This window comes from Sabethes cyaneus, chromosome 2 (genome assembly GCF_943734655.1).
Source record: "Sabethes cyaneus chromosome 2, idSabCyanKW18_F2, whole genome shotgun sequence".
Lineage (NCBI taxonomy): Eukaryota > Metazoa > Arthropoda > Insecta > Diptera > Culicidae > Sabethes > Sabethes cyaneus.
Genome location: NC_071354.1, coordinates 46,280,324 through 46,300,172, shown reverse-complemented (window position 1 = coordinate 46,300,172; position 19,849 = coordinate 46,280,324).

Below are 19,849 nucleotides of genomic sequence, written 5' to 3'. Positions count from 1 at the left end.
TCTTTGCCCCCAGATGCATTAACCCTACACGTGGGAAAAACCTCTTAATACCCAGAATATCCTATAATAGGAAAATCCCCATCTTTTAGTTTTATTTATATATTGAAACATAAGACTTACTCCCCCAGTTAAACCATTCGGTAAAGACTTGAGTTTCCTATCACGATGGAATTATTATTATTATGTCTAGCACCACCTCTTTCGTAATCCTATATCATGCAATTTTTAAACATATAAAAGCAACAAGAACAAAGAACCGGTCTGCGACCCAGAAAGTTCTCCACCCTATACATTCTGAATTTCGTTTCTGCGAAAATGAGCCCATTTCGCTTCCAACTAGAGCGGCAGCTTTTCCACTCTATTTAAAACTAAATGTGCACGAAAAAAGAATCTAAATAAAGGCAAAACAAAGAAACGGGGAAAACTTTACCCAAAAACCGAAATCGGAGAGAGTAAAACTTTATCAAGCCCACATGCTGGGGCCGGGATTTGGTAGTGGAATCACGTTTCAAACATGAACTACCTGCTTGCTTGAGCTGTAGGTACACAATAGAAGTCAACCACGCTACCTCGGGGGCACAACAAACACCAGCACACACACACAGACACACACCCACAAACAACCATACGTTGCGTGATAATCACTGTGTGTGGGAAAAGTTTCAGCTCGACTACTTTACTTCAAGTCATTGAATTCATATCGGGCCGGGGCAAAAGTTAATCCGCCCGGAGCAACCCGGACTCTGCCTGCCTGCACACAACGTTTGATCCCAGACTTAATCAGTATCCTCAGCGGGGTCAATCTTTGGCAAATTGCCCCTGAACTTTGCTCGTGAGAGAAAAAAAAATCTCAACCGTTTTTCGACCATGTCGAGAGATAATAAAAGAAAAAGTGTCGTCCATGGTAACGCAACGGTGCCGCGAAAGCTTCACGCTGCTCCAGACTAAATAGAGCACCACATCCGCCTCTATTGTCAACAAAGTTTCTGCTCGACACTTAATTACACTTTTCCTCGCCCGCAGGCACGACGACCGCCCCCTCGCATTATCCGGACAGCAACTTCTTGGAAGAAGACAAATACTCGCCCGGTTTCCTGACGCTCGGACAAAAGTACAGCATAGCCATCGGGTCGACGGTGGTGCTGCCCTGCAAAATTAATGAGACAGGTAAGTGAAATTATTCTTTCCCATCAAACTCTGCTGACCAGCACCGCCAGACCGGAGGCAGCTCCGGTCCGGCTTCCATGGAATGGCGGGGGGATCTGTTGTGACGTGTGGTTGCGCTTCAGGCAAACCGGACCAGTACGCCGGCGGCGGTGCGGTGGCCGGAGCTTTCGGACAATGAAACAAACGAACGGTCCTCGCCCGCGCGCGCGCTTGGTGGTGACTGACTGTTATAAACTGGGACGACCACGCCGCGGGGCTGCAGTCGCAGGAAGCGACACTGCACTGTGGGCTGTGGTTGGCTCAAAAATGGAGCTACACGATCTGTGCATTTTATTTATTTCGGCACCAACTTTACAAAAGGGCCAATCTGCAAAATGTAAACAAACCTAGTGAGGGTTATTTTCTGCTAGACTAGCAAAGGGAAAGAAACCCTCACTCGGTTTGGTAACATTTTGCAGATAGGCCCTTTTGAAAAGTTGGTACCGACTTGAGAACTAGTGGGTACTGGTGTGCCTAGGATGGGACTCCGAAGTTCAGTTGAAACAATCTGCGGAAAACAAATTTTTTTTATGAGAAATTGTCTTTTATCCAGAAAATATATGTAAAAATTTTCTGCTGGTATTTTTTTCTAGAATGCTGAAAAAATATGCAGGTCCTGCTCGAAAAGTGTTAATCCGTAGATCTAGAAGATGCCCAGTCAGCATTTTCATATGTATAATTAGATTGCAAATAAGAGTTACGTACTGATATGTATTCAATAAAATCGTATTCGACGCGCAAAAGCCGCTTATCCGTACCATTTTGGAGGCAATATACGCACTGAGGAATAATTTTGAGCGATACACTTATATAGGTTTTTCAATACGATAAGATCCGATTAAGCGCGACCAGCTGCATGCAGCTATACGACTTTGTGCTGAAAATCGTATGTTTGTCAGTTAGTAGCATTATAAACGATAGAATATCAACTTGTGAGTGCGTTATTAGGCTTTATTTACGAATCCGAATTGGTTCATAGATATTTACGATAATTTTCATACAGTGATATACGAGTTGGTGCTGGCTGGGTGGTCATCAAAAAAGCATTAGACAAAAGATGACCCAAAATGATAAAATGAAATTATAAATAGGTAAATCAAAATAAGATAAAAATCATGAAAAATAACACCAAAGCAATATAAAACTGATTCAAAAAATATACACAAATAACAAAACGGACACACTTAAGTGATATACGAATGACCTAACAATGATATACAAATAATATAAAAACATATAAGAGTGGCACCAAAATAACACAAAAAGACTTGCCGTGCGACCGTCGGCAACGCACTGCTCTGTTTCTATCGCACTGTTCTAATAGATAACAGTGTGTGGTGCATATACGGTGAATGGCAGAATTGGAAGGATAAAACAAAATTACTTATTAGACTACCTAATTTAACGGGCGGCAATAGTTTAGTGAGTAAAATACTCGGGTATCAACCGAAAGAGCGTGGGCGCAAGCTCCCCCTGCCATTGCACCTCCCGGTATATCTTTGGTCTACATCGAAATACAACTGGAAAGTTCTTCCAATTAATCATTCTTTATTTCAGACACATCTTCTCGTTCCAAAAAAGAGTTTATGTCATGACCGCGTCCTATACAAATAAATATGTCAAAACACATAAATGACGCATAAAGATTCCTACACGACTTATTTCTTATTTCGATAATCAAGAATCGTGCAACAAAGACGCGACACGCTTAGGGGAGGCCGAAATGTAGCACATAATTTGTGAATGGCCATTACGTTGAACCGTTCTTGAGAAATCGAAAAAACAACCATGTGAAAAAGGTTACGTGTATGATGCAAAACTGACAGAAAAGGGATATTATACACAAGGTCATAAAAATAACACGACAAAATATATGCAAAACAAAATAAAAATTACAAAAAAGGCACAAAGGTTTGTGTTATTTTAGAAAAAGCAAAAAAATAGAAAAGTGGCAGAAATTATTATTACAAAAATTATACAAAGAAAATGTAAAAATACATCAAAAATGGCAACGAAGATACAATAATAATATCAAAAAGTCGGTGCAGCACAAAATTAATACAAAAAAGAAACAAAATCAAGACTAAAATGACATACATAATTCAAAAATATTGTGTTTTGTACTATGTGTAATGATGATACAAAAAAGACACGTAAACATACAATGTGATACAGTAATGACCAATAGTCAACACAAAAATGATACAAAAATCACACAAAAACTATAGAAAAATGGCACTCAATTCTAAATAAAACACAAAGAAAAAACATAAGTAACACATAAGCTAGTTAAAAATATTATTCAAATATAACACAAAATCGCAAAACAACGCCATTGGACTTTAACGGTCTTGGCCCTTCTTTATCAACAGACCGCAAGCTGCACAATTTTGGCACTTTTAGTTGCAGAAACTTATTTGCGACTGAAATTGGTTCTAAATCAGTTGTCACAACTGCTTCATAACAATCGTGCTAGTAGGGACTTCGCAGTCGGCGGGGTTATGAAAATTACACAAAATGTATAAAAAAACAATAAAAAAGACAAAAAAAAGGAACACAAATTTGTGCTTTTGTAATATAAGGAAATAATAGAAAAGTGGCACAAAAATAGTACAGAAAAGATGCAATATAAGGATAACATAAAAACTATTCCAAATGAAACCAACTGCAAGAATAATTCAAACACAAAAATGACATCAAAATAGAACAAAATATAGCGTTACGAAATGAACCTGCCTACGGCTGAAAATCCCGAACATAAAGAGAAAAAACAACAACAATAGCATAAAAATGACCCCAGACAAGTTAGAAACAGCATAAAATGAACAAAATAATAACACAGAAATAACACAATAACGAGAAAATGATACAAAAATAACTCAAAAAATATACAACAATGACGCACAAAAACACAATTATCAAAACAGTGGACTCTCGGAAAAGTTAACTCTCTGAAAAGTTAATTGTTCAGAAAAGTTAAGCGAATATTAGCTCCCATGCAAACGTTAATTTTTGCCTTAACTTTACTGAGAGTTTGAATTTTTTGGTTGTCCAAAGCGTTCATTCACACATGTGTGTTTTCCTTCTATCTATCTACATATTTCTTCATGTTACAACTTCCAGATACTTAAAAATGTGTATCCTGTATCCGAGAATTTATTTTTCGCTTGTGTGTTTATCACTTTCAATGACTTTTAGAACTACTCAGAACAGTTAATATTTCGGAAAAGTTAATCGACCCATTCCCCAATCGATTAACATTTCCAAGAATCCAATGTACACACATATACAAAAACTACCACAAAAGTTACTCACAAATGATGTAAAAGGATACAAATATGACTAAAATGCCAAAACAAAGATAAAATAAATACAAATATAATCAGGCTTATCCCATGCTCTGAAAATAATCTCAATTTTCAGCGTTTTACCAGCAAGTCGCCAAAGACGAATCGATCTGCTTTCTCTCTCTTTCCCTCTCCCTCTCCCTCTCCCTCTCTCTCTCTCACTCTCTCTCTATCTCTGTTAGATGTCACCTTCTCTGACAAGCCACGAGATTTTTTCTTTTGCAGTGCTTTGCTGCATTGCTCTGCCCCCAAATGAGCGTCTTTCTTTTCTACCGGAGCACTACCGAGTGCCGCATGCTCAAAAGGTCACGGAGCCAACCGTTTCAGTCCATATAATTCTTTGCCCGATGTTCTTTTCTTGCATACGGAGCAAATAGGCTCCAAGTCTCCTGTGAAGAAAAAATTAGCTCTGCTTGTGGTTGCGCTCTTTCGGCGCAATATGAGTGGCTGCTGTAAGACAAAACAGTATTCATGCATCATTCGGAGGCAAGGCAAATGGTTGAACAGAAAACAAAAGCACATGGTCGCTGTTACACACAGATCGCAAGTTTGCACAAAAATAGAACATAAACGATACAAAAATCAATATAGAGATGACATAAAAACTAACCAAAATGAAACAAGCTGCAAAATAATTCAAATACAATGAAAGCAAAACAAATTAAATCAAAATAAAACAAAAATAGCACAACAATGAAAGTTCAAAAACAGCACAAAATGACAAAATCGTCCTTCACGAAAGTGACTCACTAAAACACAATTATTGTTACAAAATATACTCAAAAATGATGCAGAAAGACACAGATATAACACCAAAATGACAAAACAAGGATAAAATAAAAACAAATGCAATATATAAATCATACAAAAACGAGTTAAAAATATTATACGCACAGATAACGCCTAAGATTAAAAAGCGGCACAAAATTATCACAGTAGAGACGTAAAATATTAATATAACAATGCCAAAAACAAAACAAAAATGGCCAAAACTTTTAAAACTATTTGAAAATATAGACATGAAAATTACCATATTCGAAAATATTAGCAAAATATAACGGTTCAGTCCCGATGTAGTGGTCTTACCCTGAGGACCAGGGTTCAAACCCCAACCCCGAAGAAGCCACGAATGACCCAAGCTGTTAAAGACTACAATCTAACAAAAAAAAAACAAATTATGACACAAAAACATCACAAAAGTCATACAAAAATGACTCATACAAAAACACGTTTATAAATACAAAAATAACACAAAATAATGCAAAAAGATGCAAATATGACGTAGAAAGCATAAAACAATGAATAAATAAATACAAATCAAATACATAAATGAGACAAAAACGGGTTAAAAATATTGTACAAACAGAAAACAAATATAGCGGAAAGATAACGTCTAAATAATAAAAAGAGGCACAAAATTAGGCTGAAAAATAAATTACCAAATGACATAAAAATAACACAAAAACTAGTAAATTAGTAGCATATAAACATAAAAAATGACACAAAAGTCAGCACAAAAAATGATACAAAAATAACACAAAACTATACAAAAAAGAAACAAAACCACACTTATTAATACAAAAATAACACAAAAGAAACTCAAAAATGACACACAAAAAACAAATATGACACTAAAATGACAAAACGATGATTAAATAATTACAAATATGATACATAAATGGCACAGAAACGGATTACAAATGTTATACAATCAGAATACAAAAATAACGCCTTAATAACAAAAAGCGGCAAAAAATAACACATAAGAGATTAAAAAATAAATATAAAAATGCCATAAAAATGGAAAAAAATAAACTTATTCGAAAATAATAAAGTGTCAATAAAATAAGACAAAAATGACACCAAGCCAAGCAAAGCGTTGGGTATTAACGTTTTTAATACCCTTCTTTATCGACTTTATTACATGGCAAATACGGGGCAAGTGCAATGCTTCAACTGACTCTTGTAGCAACGCTCAGCCGAAATTATAACACACGACGACCGGCTTGTTAGACCAGCATCGTTCCTCGAAGCTAACTTCGTTTCATTTCAGAGTTAGATTAGGTACGATTTTTCTTTTCAATAATTTCATGCAGAAGCGATTTTCCATTTCCTAACGTTTTACTAATTGCTTAAGCCGAATTCGATTTTCAACCTACTTAGTGGAAAACCTACTCAGACAAACTACTCTGACAAACTGCTTAGAGAGTAAAACTTCCCAAGTGGTAAAAGGGGTTAAAAGCTCAACTAAGGTTCAATGTTTGGTATGGTATTCCGAGAACGCTGGTAATTCCGTTCAGTACCTAATTTCGATGACTTCGCCAAAGCAGTCGATTTTTAAAAAATTGCATTGCTTCATGAATGAAGGGCAAACTTTGAACAGGAGGATTCTCACTAACTATAGTTTTTTTTTGATTCAATCTTCTAAGAATGGACTATTTTAATTGAGTGATCGGAATTAGGAACTGACCGGAATTACATGCCTTCACGGTTTTCATTAACCGTGGTTTTCATTTCATTAATTGAGAAACACCGAAAATTTATAATGAACTTCTAAGTTCTAACTTTACATTTTATTTATTTATTTATTTATTTTTATTCATATTTTGTAACTTAAGACCTACGTCTTTTTCATGTTACATTGATAATATTGTAGTAGAACAGGCGTCACATAAAACCAACACATGGTTCTTGACCAAAAACCAAATTTCTAAATTACTTAATCCAAAAAACCAATCAATTGAAATGCTCTATACACCCTCTCTTAAATGCCGCGTAAGACTCAACTTTAGTTAGATTGTTTGGTAAATAATTCCAATGTACTACACCTCGCACGAAAAATGAATTCCCGTACTTAGACGTTCGGTGTCTTGGCAAAATATATTTAATAGACCGATTGCTTTGTGTCATTTGTAATTTACTATATAAATATCCGGGTTGTTTTGTTTTCGAGAGGCTATGTAAAAATAAGCAACAACGCAGCTTAAGTTCATTATTGGACATCCTATAAGTAGATGTTGTAGATGTGAAACATGGGAAAATCTATCTAAATTAAACACAAAACGCACACATGAATTTAATGCAACTTTTAATTTATTGAAAATAGACATGGATATATCATCAAGAATGAAATCACAAGCCAAAAAATGGGGAAGAATAAGGCTCTTGAATATTTTTAATTTAATATCAGTTTTGAGAAACGATGCAGAGGTATACAGTGAACGCAAGCAAGCATAAATTTTTCCACATCTCGATAATACATATTTATCCCATCCAAAATTCGATTGGATGCATATGCCTAGGCTCGTTGCATTGTCTACAAACTCGACAATATTATTGCCTAAAAACAATGATGGTTTTAGGCTATGATAATGAGCATTATTAGAAATAAAAATAGCTTTTGTTTTAGTGCAGTTTAATGCCAGCTTGTTATTAGTGGACCAATCGAATACTCTTTTCAGATCATCGTTGATTTTTTGAGAGATTTCGGATTTGGAATTATCCGTGCAATCAAAATATAATTGCACGTCATCAGCAAAAAGATGAATTTTGCAATCTTTTATTACTTCCGGGAGGTCGTTAATGTATAACGAGAACAAGATAGGGCCCAGAATGGATCCCTGTGGAACTCCAGATGCTACGAAAAGAAATTGGGATAAAATTCCATTGTTAAACACACTTTGTGTCCGCTCGCTTAGATACGATTTAATCAAGTTTGCTGCATGGGTGGAAAAACCAAAATTAGACACCAGCTTTTGACATAAAATTTTATGTGATACTGTGTCAAATGCCTTTGAAAAGTCTTACAGAATAAGAACGACAGGGCGACCTCCATCAAGCACTAGACCAATATCGTCAATTATTTTAAGCATTGCCGTTTTCGTACTGTGTTTTACGCGATATCCGGAATGAAACTGATTTAACAGGTTATTTCTATTGATGTAATCACAAAGGTTTTCTTTAACGATCTTCTCGAATACTTTTGATAAAGCACAAAGAATGCTGATAGGTCGCAAATTGTCTATCATATTTAAATTGGTTTTTTTCTGGATTGGAATAATTTTCGACTTTTTCCATGCATCTGGAAATACGCTTGTTGTTATTATAGAATTGAATAAATGTGTTATGGGTTCAATTAAAAGAGGACAGATAGCTTTTAAAAATTTTATTGGTAGCATGTCTACTCCAGTTGCATTAGAATGTATGGAGTACATTGTATTATGTTGGGAAAAATTATCGCAAAATTTACGGTTAATTTCATCAGCAGCAAAGTTATTTGATTTATGAAATGCAGTTTGACCGATACCAAGTGTTTTAAGATTTTTCCATAATTCCTTAGGAGCTATGTTCAAGTCGAGACGAGAAGCGAAATAATTTAGTTTTGCTACACGTATTAGCCTGTTGACTTGATTACGAGATTTTTTGAAAGCGAGGTGAACATCTGAGTTATTACTCATTTTCCATTCCTTAAATAATAAATCGCGGTTGACAATTTCCATACTAATATTGGTATTAAACCAAGGATTATGCTTCTTACGACAATAAATTGTACGAATTGGAACAAACATATGATGAAAAGCAGACAAAAAATGGTTGAAGAGATTCAATTGAAAATTTGGGCCATCAATTAGATAAAAAGAACTCAAGTCAACTGAGTTGAAAGCTTCTACAAGTGGCTCGATTTGTATGGCATTAGACAACGAAACCGTTAGTTCTTGCCTAGTATTCTGTAAAACTGGGGTGCGCGACGTTAGGCATAATGGACGTTAGGCATAATTTACAAAACTTTGCTTTCCTGAAAATAGGCATTTAAACTAATATAATGAGAACGGGGCCGCCCATTTGGCATAAGTTCATTTGGGGTACGACTGATTGACATACTGCCGTTTGGAATTAAAAGATTGCAAATGCAATGCATTGGCAGAATCATAAGGAACCATTCGGTATAAAAACTATTGACATAATTCCTTGAAATTATTTTATTACATTTCATGGACGACTCAGGGCAAGACCTGCCGGAAGTACCGGTGTAAGTTTATTCGTTTTCCTAAGTCTACCGATTTTAGAAATTTTTGCTTAATCCTCGCATCGATTCATTGTATATTCAATAGATAGCGTTAAAGCTGTTTTTTTAACCGAGCCGATTATGTCTCTTGCAAGCTGACAGTAGATAGTTGGCCTATCATACCTAACGTCCATTTTGCTTAATATCCATTGTGCCTAATGCATTTATGCCTATCGTTCTTAGGCCTTATATTTGTATATCTATCATCCGTATGCCAAATGGGGTACCCCCATAAGCTGAACTAAAATTAAAATAAAATTGAAGTAATAAATGAAATAGACATAATTTAGATAATTCCGCAAAGCCATTAAAACATGAGGCAAAAAGTGAAAAATCAAGGAAAATCGAAGCGGAACTCTGACATATATACTTTATACTAAATTAAGACGAACCTTAATTAAAAATAAACTCAGTAGAAATAGCTCACACAATATTAAGAAAATAATTGTTTTAGAAGAAAATAACAACGAAATAAATAGTCATCGGCTCTATTGCATATTGCAAAAGTTTGATGCACCACTTTTTATCAAAATCTGTGCACGTTAACGCAGTAGTATAGTGTAACGATGTACATATGTGCCAAACCGATATACATGTTTTCTTTACACCACAATAGATCAAGGAACTGGTCGCAGTGGTCCAAGGTCCGCAACAAAGAAAAAACCAATGTTTTCTTTCGAAATTTTATCCTATTTTTAAAGCAGATTTTTCACAGAATTTAATAGCTTTTTCAATTTAATACAATATTTTTTGTCGTTTATTTTTTTCATTACATAGTTTTATGAGTTTAACCTGTAGCTCAACCACATACCCACTATTCGAGAATGTAATGACTTACGTTATCGTCCTGTCGCGGACATGAAAGGCTCCAATCTGCAATCCACTTACACAGCTATAAATCACTGATTTTTCTTTCCCTTTACTTTCCCTCGTGTACCTTTCGAACGCAGAAAACTCCAGCCACTACGTGCTCGCGTGGAAGCGAGACATTGCCGTGCTGACGGCGGGAACGGTAAAAGTCACGGTGAACCCCCGGATACGGCTGATGCCGGTGCAAGGTCAGACCGACCAGCACGGAACGCTATCGACCGGCTACAACCTGGAGATACGCGACGTCCGCGTGAGCGATGCCGGCGACTACATCTGCCAGATCGGTTCGATGGAACCGAAGGAGATTGTGCACACGCTGGAGGTGCTCGTTCCGCCCAAACTCGATTACGTCTCGCCGGCAAACAAGCTGGATGTACACAAGGGAACACAGGTGCGGTTGGAGTGCCGAGGGTCTGGCAATCCCACACCCAAGATAATCTGGTCCAGACGGGTAAGTAGACAAATGAATTTCCAAAAATCACACTCAATGTGATCCACTGCAATACGTCCCAGCATCAAATTAATCTGCCCCAAAATCCCATTTATCCTTGCTCTAAAGCGAATACCTCAAGCGTAAAGCAGCGAGAGATTTTGAACCGAATAATGCAGGATGGAAATTTGAACCGACTAACCGCAAACGGTATCCTTCTTCGCCGGCATACAGAACCCAAAGCACCGAAAAGCTCGCTGTGGTGATTCGAGCGATTCAAAATGACCAGAAAGTGAGCAAGAGGCGTCACTCAAATGTCCTGCTCGTTCATTTCAATCTTAATCAGCCAGACTGAATGAATGAAACGGGTACCAACCGACCTGAACGGAAAACGCAAATCCATCCAATTCCGAAAACCACACCACCAAGCCAACCCCCTGAATTTAACTCGTATTCAGTTAGACATGAAAATTGGTCAACGTCAAGCGAGGCAGATAATAAACTTAATGCATCTGGTGTACACTGGAAACCAGTTAGTGTGAGTGTCGGACGTGGTCGGACATTGGCCTTGGGCATTAATGGGGTGTAATTTTTTATTCCAACCAGGGCTTAATTCACAATTTTTCTAACTTGAACATCACATTCAAAAAAGTTTTGGCTATTTTTCATAACCTCTCCCAGGATGCAATATTGAGAATAATCAAACGGCCAAATGAAACGATTCTAACTGCAATCCCCACACCAAAAGTGTCCTCCAATTCATATTATCGCATTATGAACCACCGACAACGAATCCAGAACCGAATTTGTTTGTCCCAGAGGCAGAAATTCGTTTCAGCAGGCGCCAAACTTACGATTCCAATGGCGACCGTGCGTCGTGAGCCCCACGCCATTATCCTTTCCCAGGAGAAACCGCACCAATCTGCCGATCCGTTTATACGTTCATTTCCCAAAAAGCTGCCAACTCGAGAGCAACGACAAGGATATTCCACCCAAGTTCCCAAGTTTTCACACCATCCGGTGGGTACCGATGCGGTCAAGTTCAAATTCCATTCCCATATCTGCTCGACCGGTCGGTCCGACAATTCAGACAATCCCTACCTACTAACAGACCTCCGCCGCCTTTAACCAACTATCTATCTATCTATCTCCCGCAGAACAACGTGCTACCGAATGGCGAGGCGAACAAAACCGGAAACGTGTTCGACGTGATGCATGCGACCCGTCACACCAGTGGCCATTATATATGCACCGCCGATAATCGGGTCGGCCAGCCGGACAGCAGGGAAATCGTGGTCAATGTGCTCTGTAAGTAGATTTCGGTTTTTCCGTACAGTCAGTCGATTCCATCCGCGTCCCAGGCCGTCCGGTCCGGTCCGGTCCGGTCGGTCGGTCGTCGTTATCTCCCGCGGGATGGCACGGGAAGCTCTTTGCGCAGCGGCAGCAGGAGGGAGGAAAACACAGCAGAACCGAGCGAAAGAATATGAACCGTTCGGTATCCGGCAATGCGTGTGGCTTAATCTGATCAGTGTCCTCTCTCTCTCTGTTGCCGTCGGCCGGAATACGAATCGGAATGTATTGTTGTTATAAAGCAGGTCAGCTGCATCTCGTTATGCCGTTGCAGCTATAATGAAGTAAACGCTGCTGGTAGTTTCGTATTGTTCAGCAGTTAATGCTCAGAAAGAGCCTTTCGGTGGTGATTTATGCAGGAATGCAAATCAGACAGATGCAGGATCAAATAAAATATGACCATTCTTATGATTCGGGTTAAACAACAACTGGAATGTAGGTACCCATTGGAAAACAACTCCTTAAACTAACAAACCGTGTCATTGATTTAAGTATCAATTGTGTAAACTCATAAGTTGCAACAAACTTACATATAAATGTACAAAGATTGCTGCTTGGAGTGCACTATATTAGAAAATTTCTAATAAAAATTTTTAGCACCATACTAGAGATATTCTCCCGCACTTGCAACATGTTAAGAATAACCATGCGTCCTCTTTTTTCAATACAGCTCCTAGATTTGGTTTACTTTGCCTATCTTTTTAATGACAGCACGTTTTGAAAGATTTTATACAATCTTTCCTGTGAAAAAGGTACTATTTCAAATATGTATTTAAGCTGCCATTTTAAATTTTTCAAATTTTACAGGTAATGTAAATGATTTTAAATAACTTTTTCAATAAAATTTTAACATTTAGCATTTTTTATTAAGAAAACTTAACATTTATTTTCAAACAGTTGCAAAGGTATTACCCAATTAGTCACACGTCTGAAGAAAATAATACGCAGTGAAATTTTACTGCAAGAATACGTTGTATATTCTCAGTATTTGAAGTCCATATGAATTCGAACATTTTAAATTAAAAATAAATGTTGCAAAAATATACTAACTATGGAAAGCTATCTAGTTTTTCTTTCCTTGTAATAAATGTTATTTGCAATAATAAATTACTTAAAACTAGCTCTGAGTATTTTTTCTTGGAGATACATACATTGGTACAAATTTTCTGCAATTCGACATAAAACCTTTTTTTGGGATTTTTGTGTTTCCTGTTGGTGTCCACATTTTTGAATTTATTTATCAAAATCTTCAATTATGTAATTACCTGCTCCGGTTTTTGATTTGATTATACAGCGATTATACGTAGCTTTCTTTGAAGAATGAAAGAATAAAAAATGATAGCTTATTGTAATTCAAGGTTGATTCGAAATACTCAAACGAGTCATGCAGACTAGTGTGTCCAAGCTAAGGCACACTGGGTCTGGGACATTATCTAAAAGATTCATCTCAAAACTAGAAAACTCTCACAGTGTAACCAGAAAGTCCTAAATATTTAGTTTGTTCACCCGGCATTTTTGCGATAGGTTAATTGCGTAAAAATAAATTCATTTTTAACTCCTATTTTAAGTCCACTTTCATGACCAATTGCCAAGTCCGACCAATTTACTTTCAATTTTACATATTTTAAGTTAGATTTCATGTCAAATTTCAAGTAATATTTTATGTCTAGTTTCATGTGCAATTCCCCGGACAATTAAATCCAATTTAAGTCTGATTTCAAGTCCCATTTCAAATTCAGTTTCAAGTCCATTGTCCAGTTTAAATTAAAGTAAAATTTGAAGCTCAAATTTTTCGAAATTCAAATCCTGGTTTGGTTTTATTTCCAGTCCACTTTCATGCCCTATTTCACCATTGATTTCATGTCCATTTTCAAGCAAATTTAATATTTAATTGAATTAAAGCCAGATTCAAGTAAAATTTCGAAATTTATTCAGCGTTCGATTTGATGCCTAATTTCAAGTGAACTTTCCTGTCAAATTTCGTATTCAATTACCAGTACAGTAGGAAGTTCAATTTCAAGTAGAATCCAAGTCCAGTTTCCAACTTTGATCTCTGTCTTTTAACCATTGACTTTAAAATGTATAATTTCGATATGACTTCTAATTTGGGTTGGCTTTTAAAATTAGTTTTATTTAATTTTGACTTTTGATTTTAAACCTTCAACTTTGAACTTTCGGACTTTTAAGTAAAATTTTAACCTTTTGACTCTTAGTTTTTGATTAGAATTTTCACATTCAACTTTTGATTTATATATTTTCACATTTGACTTTCGAATTCTAACCTTTAACTTTTGACATTTGGATTTCAACTTTTCTTCGTCTTTTGGCTTCCTCGTTTTTATTTTCGATTTTTGACGTTTGTTTAAAATCTCGACTTTTGATTTGTGTCTTTCTTCTATTGATTTTCTATTTTTAGCATTTACCTTTCGATTTTTGATTTTTAACTTCTGAATTTTCATCATATCTTTTGATTTTTGGTTTTCAACTTTTGTCTTTTCATCATAGTTTTGAGCTTTTGATTTTGGGCTTTCAGACTTAGACTTAGACTCTTACTTTTTTTTTGACTTTTGATTTTTGTCGTTTTACCTTCAACTTTGGATTTTGATTTTTTTAGAAGGCCATTACAAATATTTTAAAAAGTTTTTGCCCCTCCGATGTTGGGCCACTGAAGGGTGGACGAAAAAAAACAAAGAGAATTCTCTTAATCGAGCAAAAAAAATGCATTTCTATTTTAAGTTTAAACGTGAAAACCAAATCTATTCTTGCTCTTAATATATAAGTTGTTAATTTCCATGCAAAAATCTATGAAAAAAGGACAAAAACAAAAGAAAATTTTTTTGGCCGATTTTCGGAAAATCCGCTGTTTGAATTTCCATTTCATGCTAGAAGCGTTAACTCAACTCGTACACCCATTTTTCAAGTTTTTCAGGCTGTACAGCCCACAGACAATTGATTTTTTTTTTTTAAATTAACTCATATTCTATAAATTATTTTTTTGCCCCCCGATTTTTCAAGCCAATTTCCTAGGGGGGGTGACAAAAACTTTTAAAATGATTTGCAATGGCCTAACTGTAGTTTTTCACAATCGACGAAAAGAATGATAGAAGAAAGTAATGAAACAGATCGGGAACAAGGTGTGAAGGGGAAAATTAGGTAATGGAGGGTCACTGAAGCGACGCTTAACAAGTTGTGATACAGCTTCTTCTTGTTCAAGCTGGGGAATTCATGGATCGAACCAGGCTGTAATCGGAGCATTACAACCGGATTCGAACCCACTACTTCTTCTCCGGCCCGGTTTGGATTTTTTGGGCTTTTGACGTTTGTTTCGTTTTCTTTATTTTGACTCATAAATTTTAACTTTTGATTTTTAGCGGTCAAATGTTTATTTTTAAATTTTATCTTTGGCTTTCAACTAAAATTCTCTTCTAAAACTTTCAACTAAATCAAATTGCAGAGTGAGCACGAATTAGCGGCTATCTGATGATTTAAGGCATTTAATTTGATACTTTACAGTTAGTTGCATGCAATTGTTTACATAGTTGCGATTGTGTTGCTGTCAAGTGTGAAATAACTGAACAGCAAAATGTCCCAATAATGTGCAGAGGATGTTAGCTAATTGATGATATTTGACTGTCATAATCTTCATTCGTTGTTTGTATGTTAGTTGAAAGGCAATTATATTTCAAAGGAACCAGTCACAATAATGGTGTTATATAAATATACTATCTGCAAAGAAATTGACGAATGTGAACCAGTGGTAAATGATAACCCTGATTATTAATTTATTTTCCCGTTCAACCGTAAGTTGTGCGTCCAACGACAAATAATGTATGTGCAAGATCCTCAAACCAGTTAACATTCGTTTCAAGCCAGTTGCCTAAAGTTGATTAGTGCTACAAGCCACACAAAAACAGATGATGCTCTTAGTGGAACTACGAACTCTAAAAACGGATAAAACTGATATACAGAGCATGGGCATTTAGGAAATTTAAAGCTGCCGAAAGCAGCAATGAGCCCGATTATGCTTTTCGCTGCTTGACAGCTACCACCATAATTAGATTAAGCTTTTCACTACATACCCAATAAAGCATACAGCTTGCTCCGATAAAAAGGTAAATCATTTAGCCAGCTTTGTCAACTTGAAAATACATCCGTGATTAGAAAAGTTAAAGTTTTACTGTCCGCTCATCCAGTTCAATTTGCTTTATAGCGATCATAATGAAATATCCCATAGAATAATTAATATATTTTCAGCAGTGTTCGCAGGTGTGCGGCACATGCGCGTTAAATTTGATCGTGGATATAAATATGATAGGTGAATAAAATCAACTCGCCATCGAAATTTCGCAATTTTTTAAAGTTAATTGTTTAAATAAAGTAAATATATTCATGAAAACTAATTGATAATAACTATCTTTCGGCAACAAACGTTACTTTGGTGAATTTTTGTTTGCGAGCTAAAAACAATACAATACAAAAATATGGCTATATGACCTTGCAAAAAATATTACTTAGGTGTTGAACTCTTATATTCCTCATAATAGCAACAATAAATTTGATTGGTCAGGGCATTACAGTTTTGACAGCTTTGAAAACTAACAGCTTTATTGTGGTTTGACAAGCAATCACAATAAGATATAAAGATCAATTTCGATTGATGTGACGTATTCTATTGCTAATCCTCTCGTATGGTAAGATCATAAGAGATCTGGAGCAGCTAACCAGTTTTATCGCGATAATATAAGCAGCATACTAGTAGTTTTATTGTGATTTTATATCTAGCTATAAGTAGTTTTTGACTTGTATCATCTTGGCTTCACTTGAGAGGCAGCATGGCGGCAGTTGTCGCAAGCGGCAGACTGACTGGATTCAAAAACAGTCAAATGGTCGTTTTCAAAGCGCAAGTTTAATGCAGAAAGCGTACGCATTCGTGCAATCACAGTCAACATGCGATCTCGTTTCAAGCTCTGGCAATTATTGTGGAGTAGCTGTAGTTTCAACAAGACGGCATAACACATCGCGCCGCGCATGTAACAACTGATTGATGAAACGTTCAGCGTAATAGACCCATAAATTTACCTCCGACTCAACATAATTTTTTGTGTCATAGGCCCAGCTGAAGTCTCTGGTTTACGGTGTTAAGCTGACTACCCCGTTACACTTGAAAGACAATATTCGCCACGTTATCAATCATACACGGCCTCGATTACTGGATAAAGCTCTCGAACGTCGGATATCCTCCGAGGCAGCCGAAATAGCCGTGACCCGGAAATCATAATCAAACAGAAATGGAAACGGATTATTTTCCGAATACGGCCAAGTTCTATGTTTCTAAAAATCGCCTTTTATCTTAGCAGCGAACCATGCCTTATTACGAAGAGGCATGGGCATTTAAGAGAAAGTGGACTTAAAGGGGGAAAATCGCATAACTTGCAATCAACACGGGTTTTTTTGTGATTTTTCGATTATTTAGAACGGGGCAACTAAGGGACCATTCCCTTATTACCCAATGCATTTGGGAGAGGCCCTACATAAGTCACGAAATTTGTAAATGGTGTCTCAGTTGCATCGTTCTTCGAAGTAATAAAAAAAACCGCGTAAAAAAGACTTTAGTGTAAACCTTTTGTTAGGGTTGATATCCATATGCTATTATTCAAAACGTTTGGATTTGAGGCAAAAACACTAAAACGGATTGAATCTTACTTGATAAACAGGTGGACATCTTTCTGACCCAGTTAAGGTAACATCCGGGGTTCCACAGGGCTCTCATTTAGGTCCTTTACTTTTCATTTTATTTGTTATTGATGTTACCCTTGTGTTGAATCATCACAAAGTATTGGATAATACCGATGATATGGAATTATTTATGGAAACTGCAACTCAATTAGACCTTCAGGTATTCCAGCAAGCGAACGACGTTTTTTACAACTGGTGCATCAAAAGTCTTCTCGATCTTGATGACTTCAACTGTATTCTTGGAGAACAATTTATAAAAAGATTTAATAGCGTAAGATATTTTGGAATGATTCTTGATTCAAAACTGGCATTCGTAGACCATTTCAACACGATTGTTAACAAGGCCAATAATATGCGTAGTTCCATGAAAAGAGTTAGCTATCACTTCAGGGACCATAAAAACTCTATAAGTTGCATATGTATGATCTATTTTAGAATACTGCAGTGTAATTTGGTCTCCTTACCAACATGTGCATTCCAATCGTATCGAATATGTATTGCCCCTTTTATGACTATTTAGACTACTGTAATAATCGTTTAATTCAACATACCGCATTTTGCACTGTTACTCTGACACTAGAGTGTTTTGGTTTATTCAACTTATGAGTTTGACTTCTTTTTCCTTCTTGTCCTTCTTTTTCTCGTCATTTTCCTTGAGCGAAATCGTGTGCGAAATCCGACTGTGATAATCGTGTAAATCGGGGTAGTCTAAATAGGGGCAAATGTCGCAATACAAAAAAAAAAATTTATTATATGTACACAGGAAGCTAGGTTGGAATTAATTTCCTCTTCCTCCGTATGAATTTCGATGTATGCTCATTAACAACGAAACACTTAAAAAAGGAGAGAGATGGCTATGCTCGCGTTTGTAAATGATATAATTTCGCAACGTATAAATTCGGAAAACATACTAGAAAACCTTAACTTCTATGCACCAGTGCGTTTGTTAAGAACACGTAATCTCTGTATGTTAAACCCATATAGAACAGATTATGCAAGAAACGGTCCAATTAATAGAATAATGAGCATTTACAATAAATATTTTAAAACCATAGACGCACGCTATGTCTGAAGGGTGCGATTATGCAACTTGGATGTACATAAAATTTTCTTTCACAACGTGTTAGTATAGGTCTTCACGATTCAGAATATGCTAATTTTAAAAAAATCCATCGGGAAAAAATTGAAAAAAGTCAATTTGAATATTTTAGCTATAATCAACCGGGTACAGGTGTACGCACTTTTATTTCATGATAAAAAGGGCTCCGATTTTGTTAAAACATTGTGGATTTGAAAATTTTAGACCCGTACTTTCAATTTGGCGCTTAGGGTGCGTTTCTTGATTTGAGGTGGTCCCAAAAATCATGACACCTTCTTTTGAATACTTAACTTTTCCATGCCAATTTTGAATACTGCCACGAAATCATTAAATATTTAAATTTTTATGCTTGATTGAATGAAAATTGTTAAATATGAAGAATTTCACTTGAAATAACTCGAAACAGTGGACCCCTCGTTCGCCAAGTGGCCAGACAGTATTAAAAAGAGTTGATTTTTGGCTAACTTCAACATTTTTATCATGTGATATTCCCTAAATTTGCTATATAAACAAATAACAAATGACACGGTTTTGTAAAAAGAAAGGATGAGGCTTTCAAATTAAGTAAAACATTTTTGGAGCGTCCAAATCCAAATGTCGCCATATTGCAGATTGCAAGAAAAATCCTCACATCGCGGTTATCTTGACTGTTGAACCAAACCATCAAAAGGTCACCGCAGAGCAGATTTCTGTAATTTAATACATGAAAATTTACTAAATCAATTGTTTTTCATCAAAACCGTGCT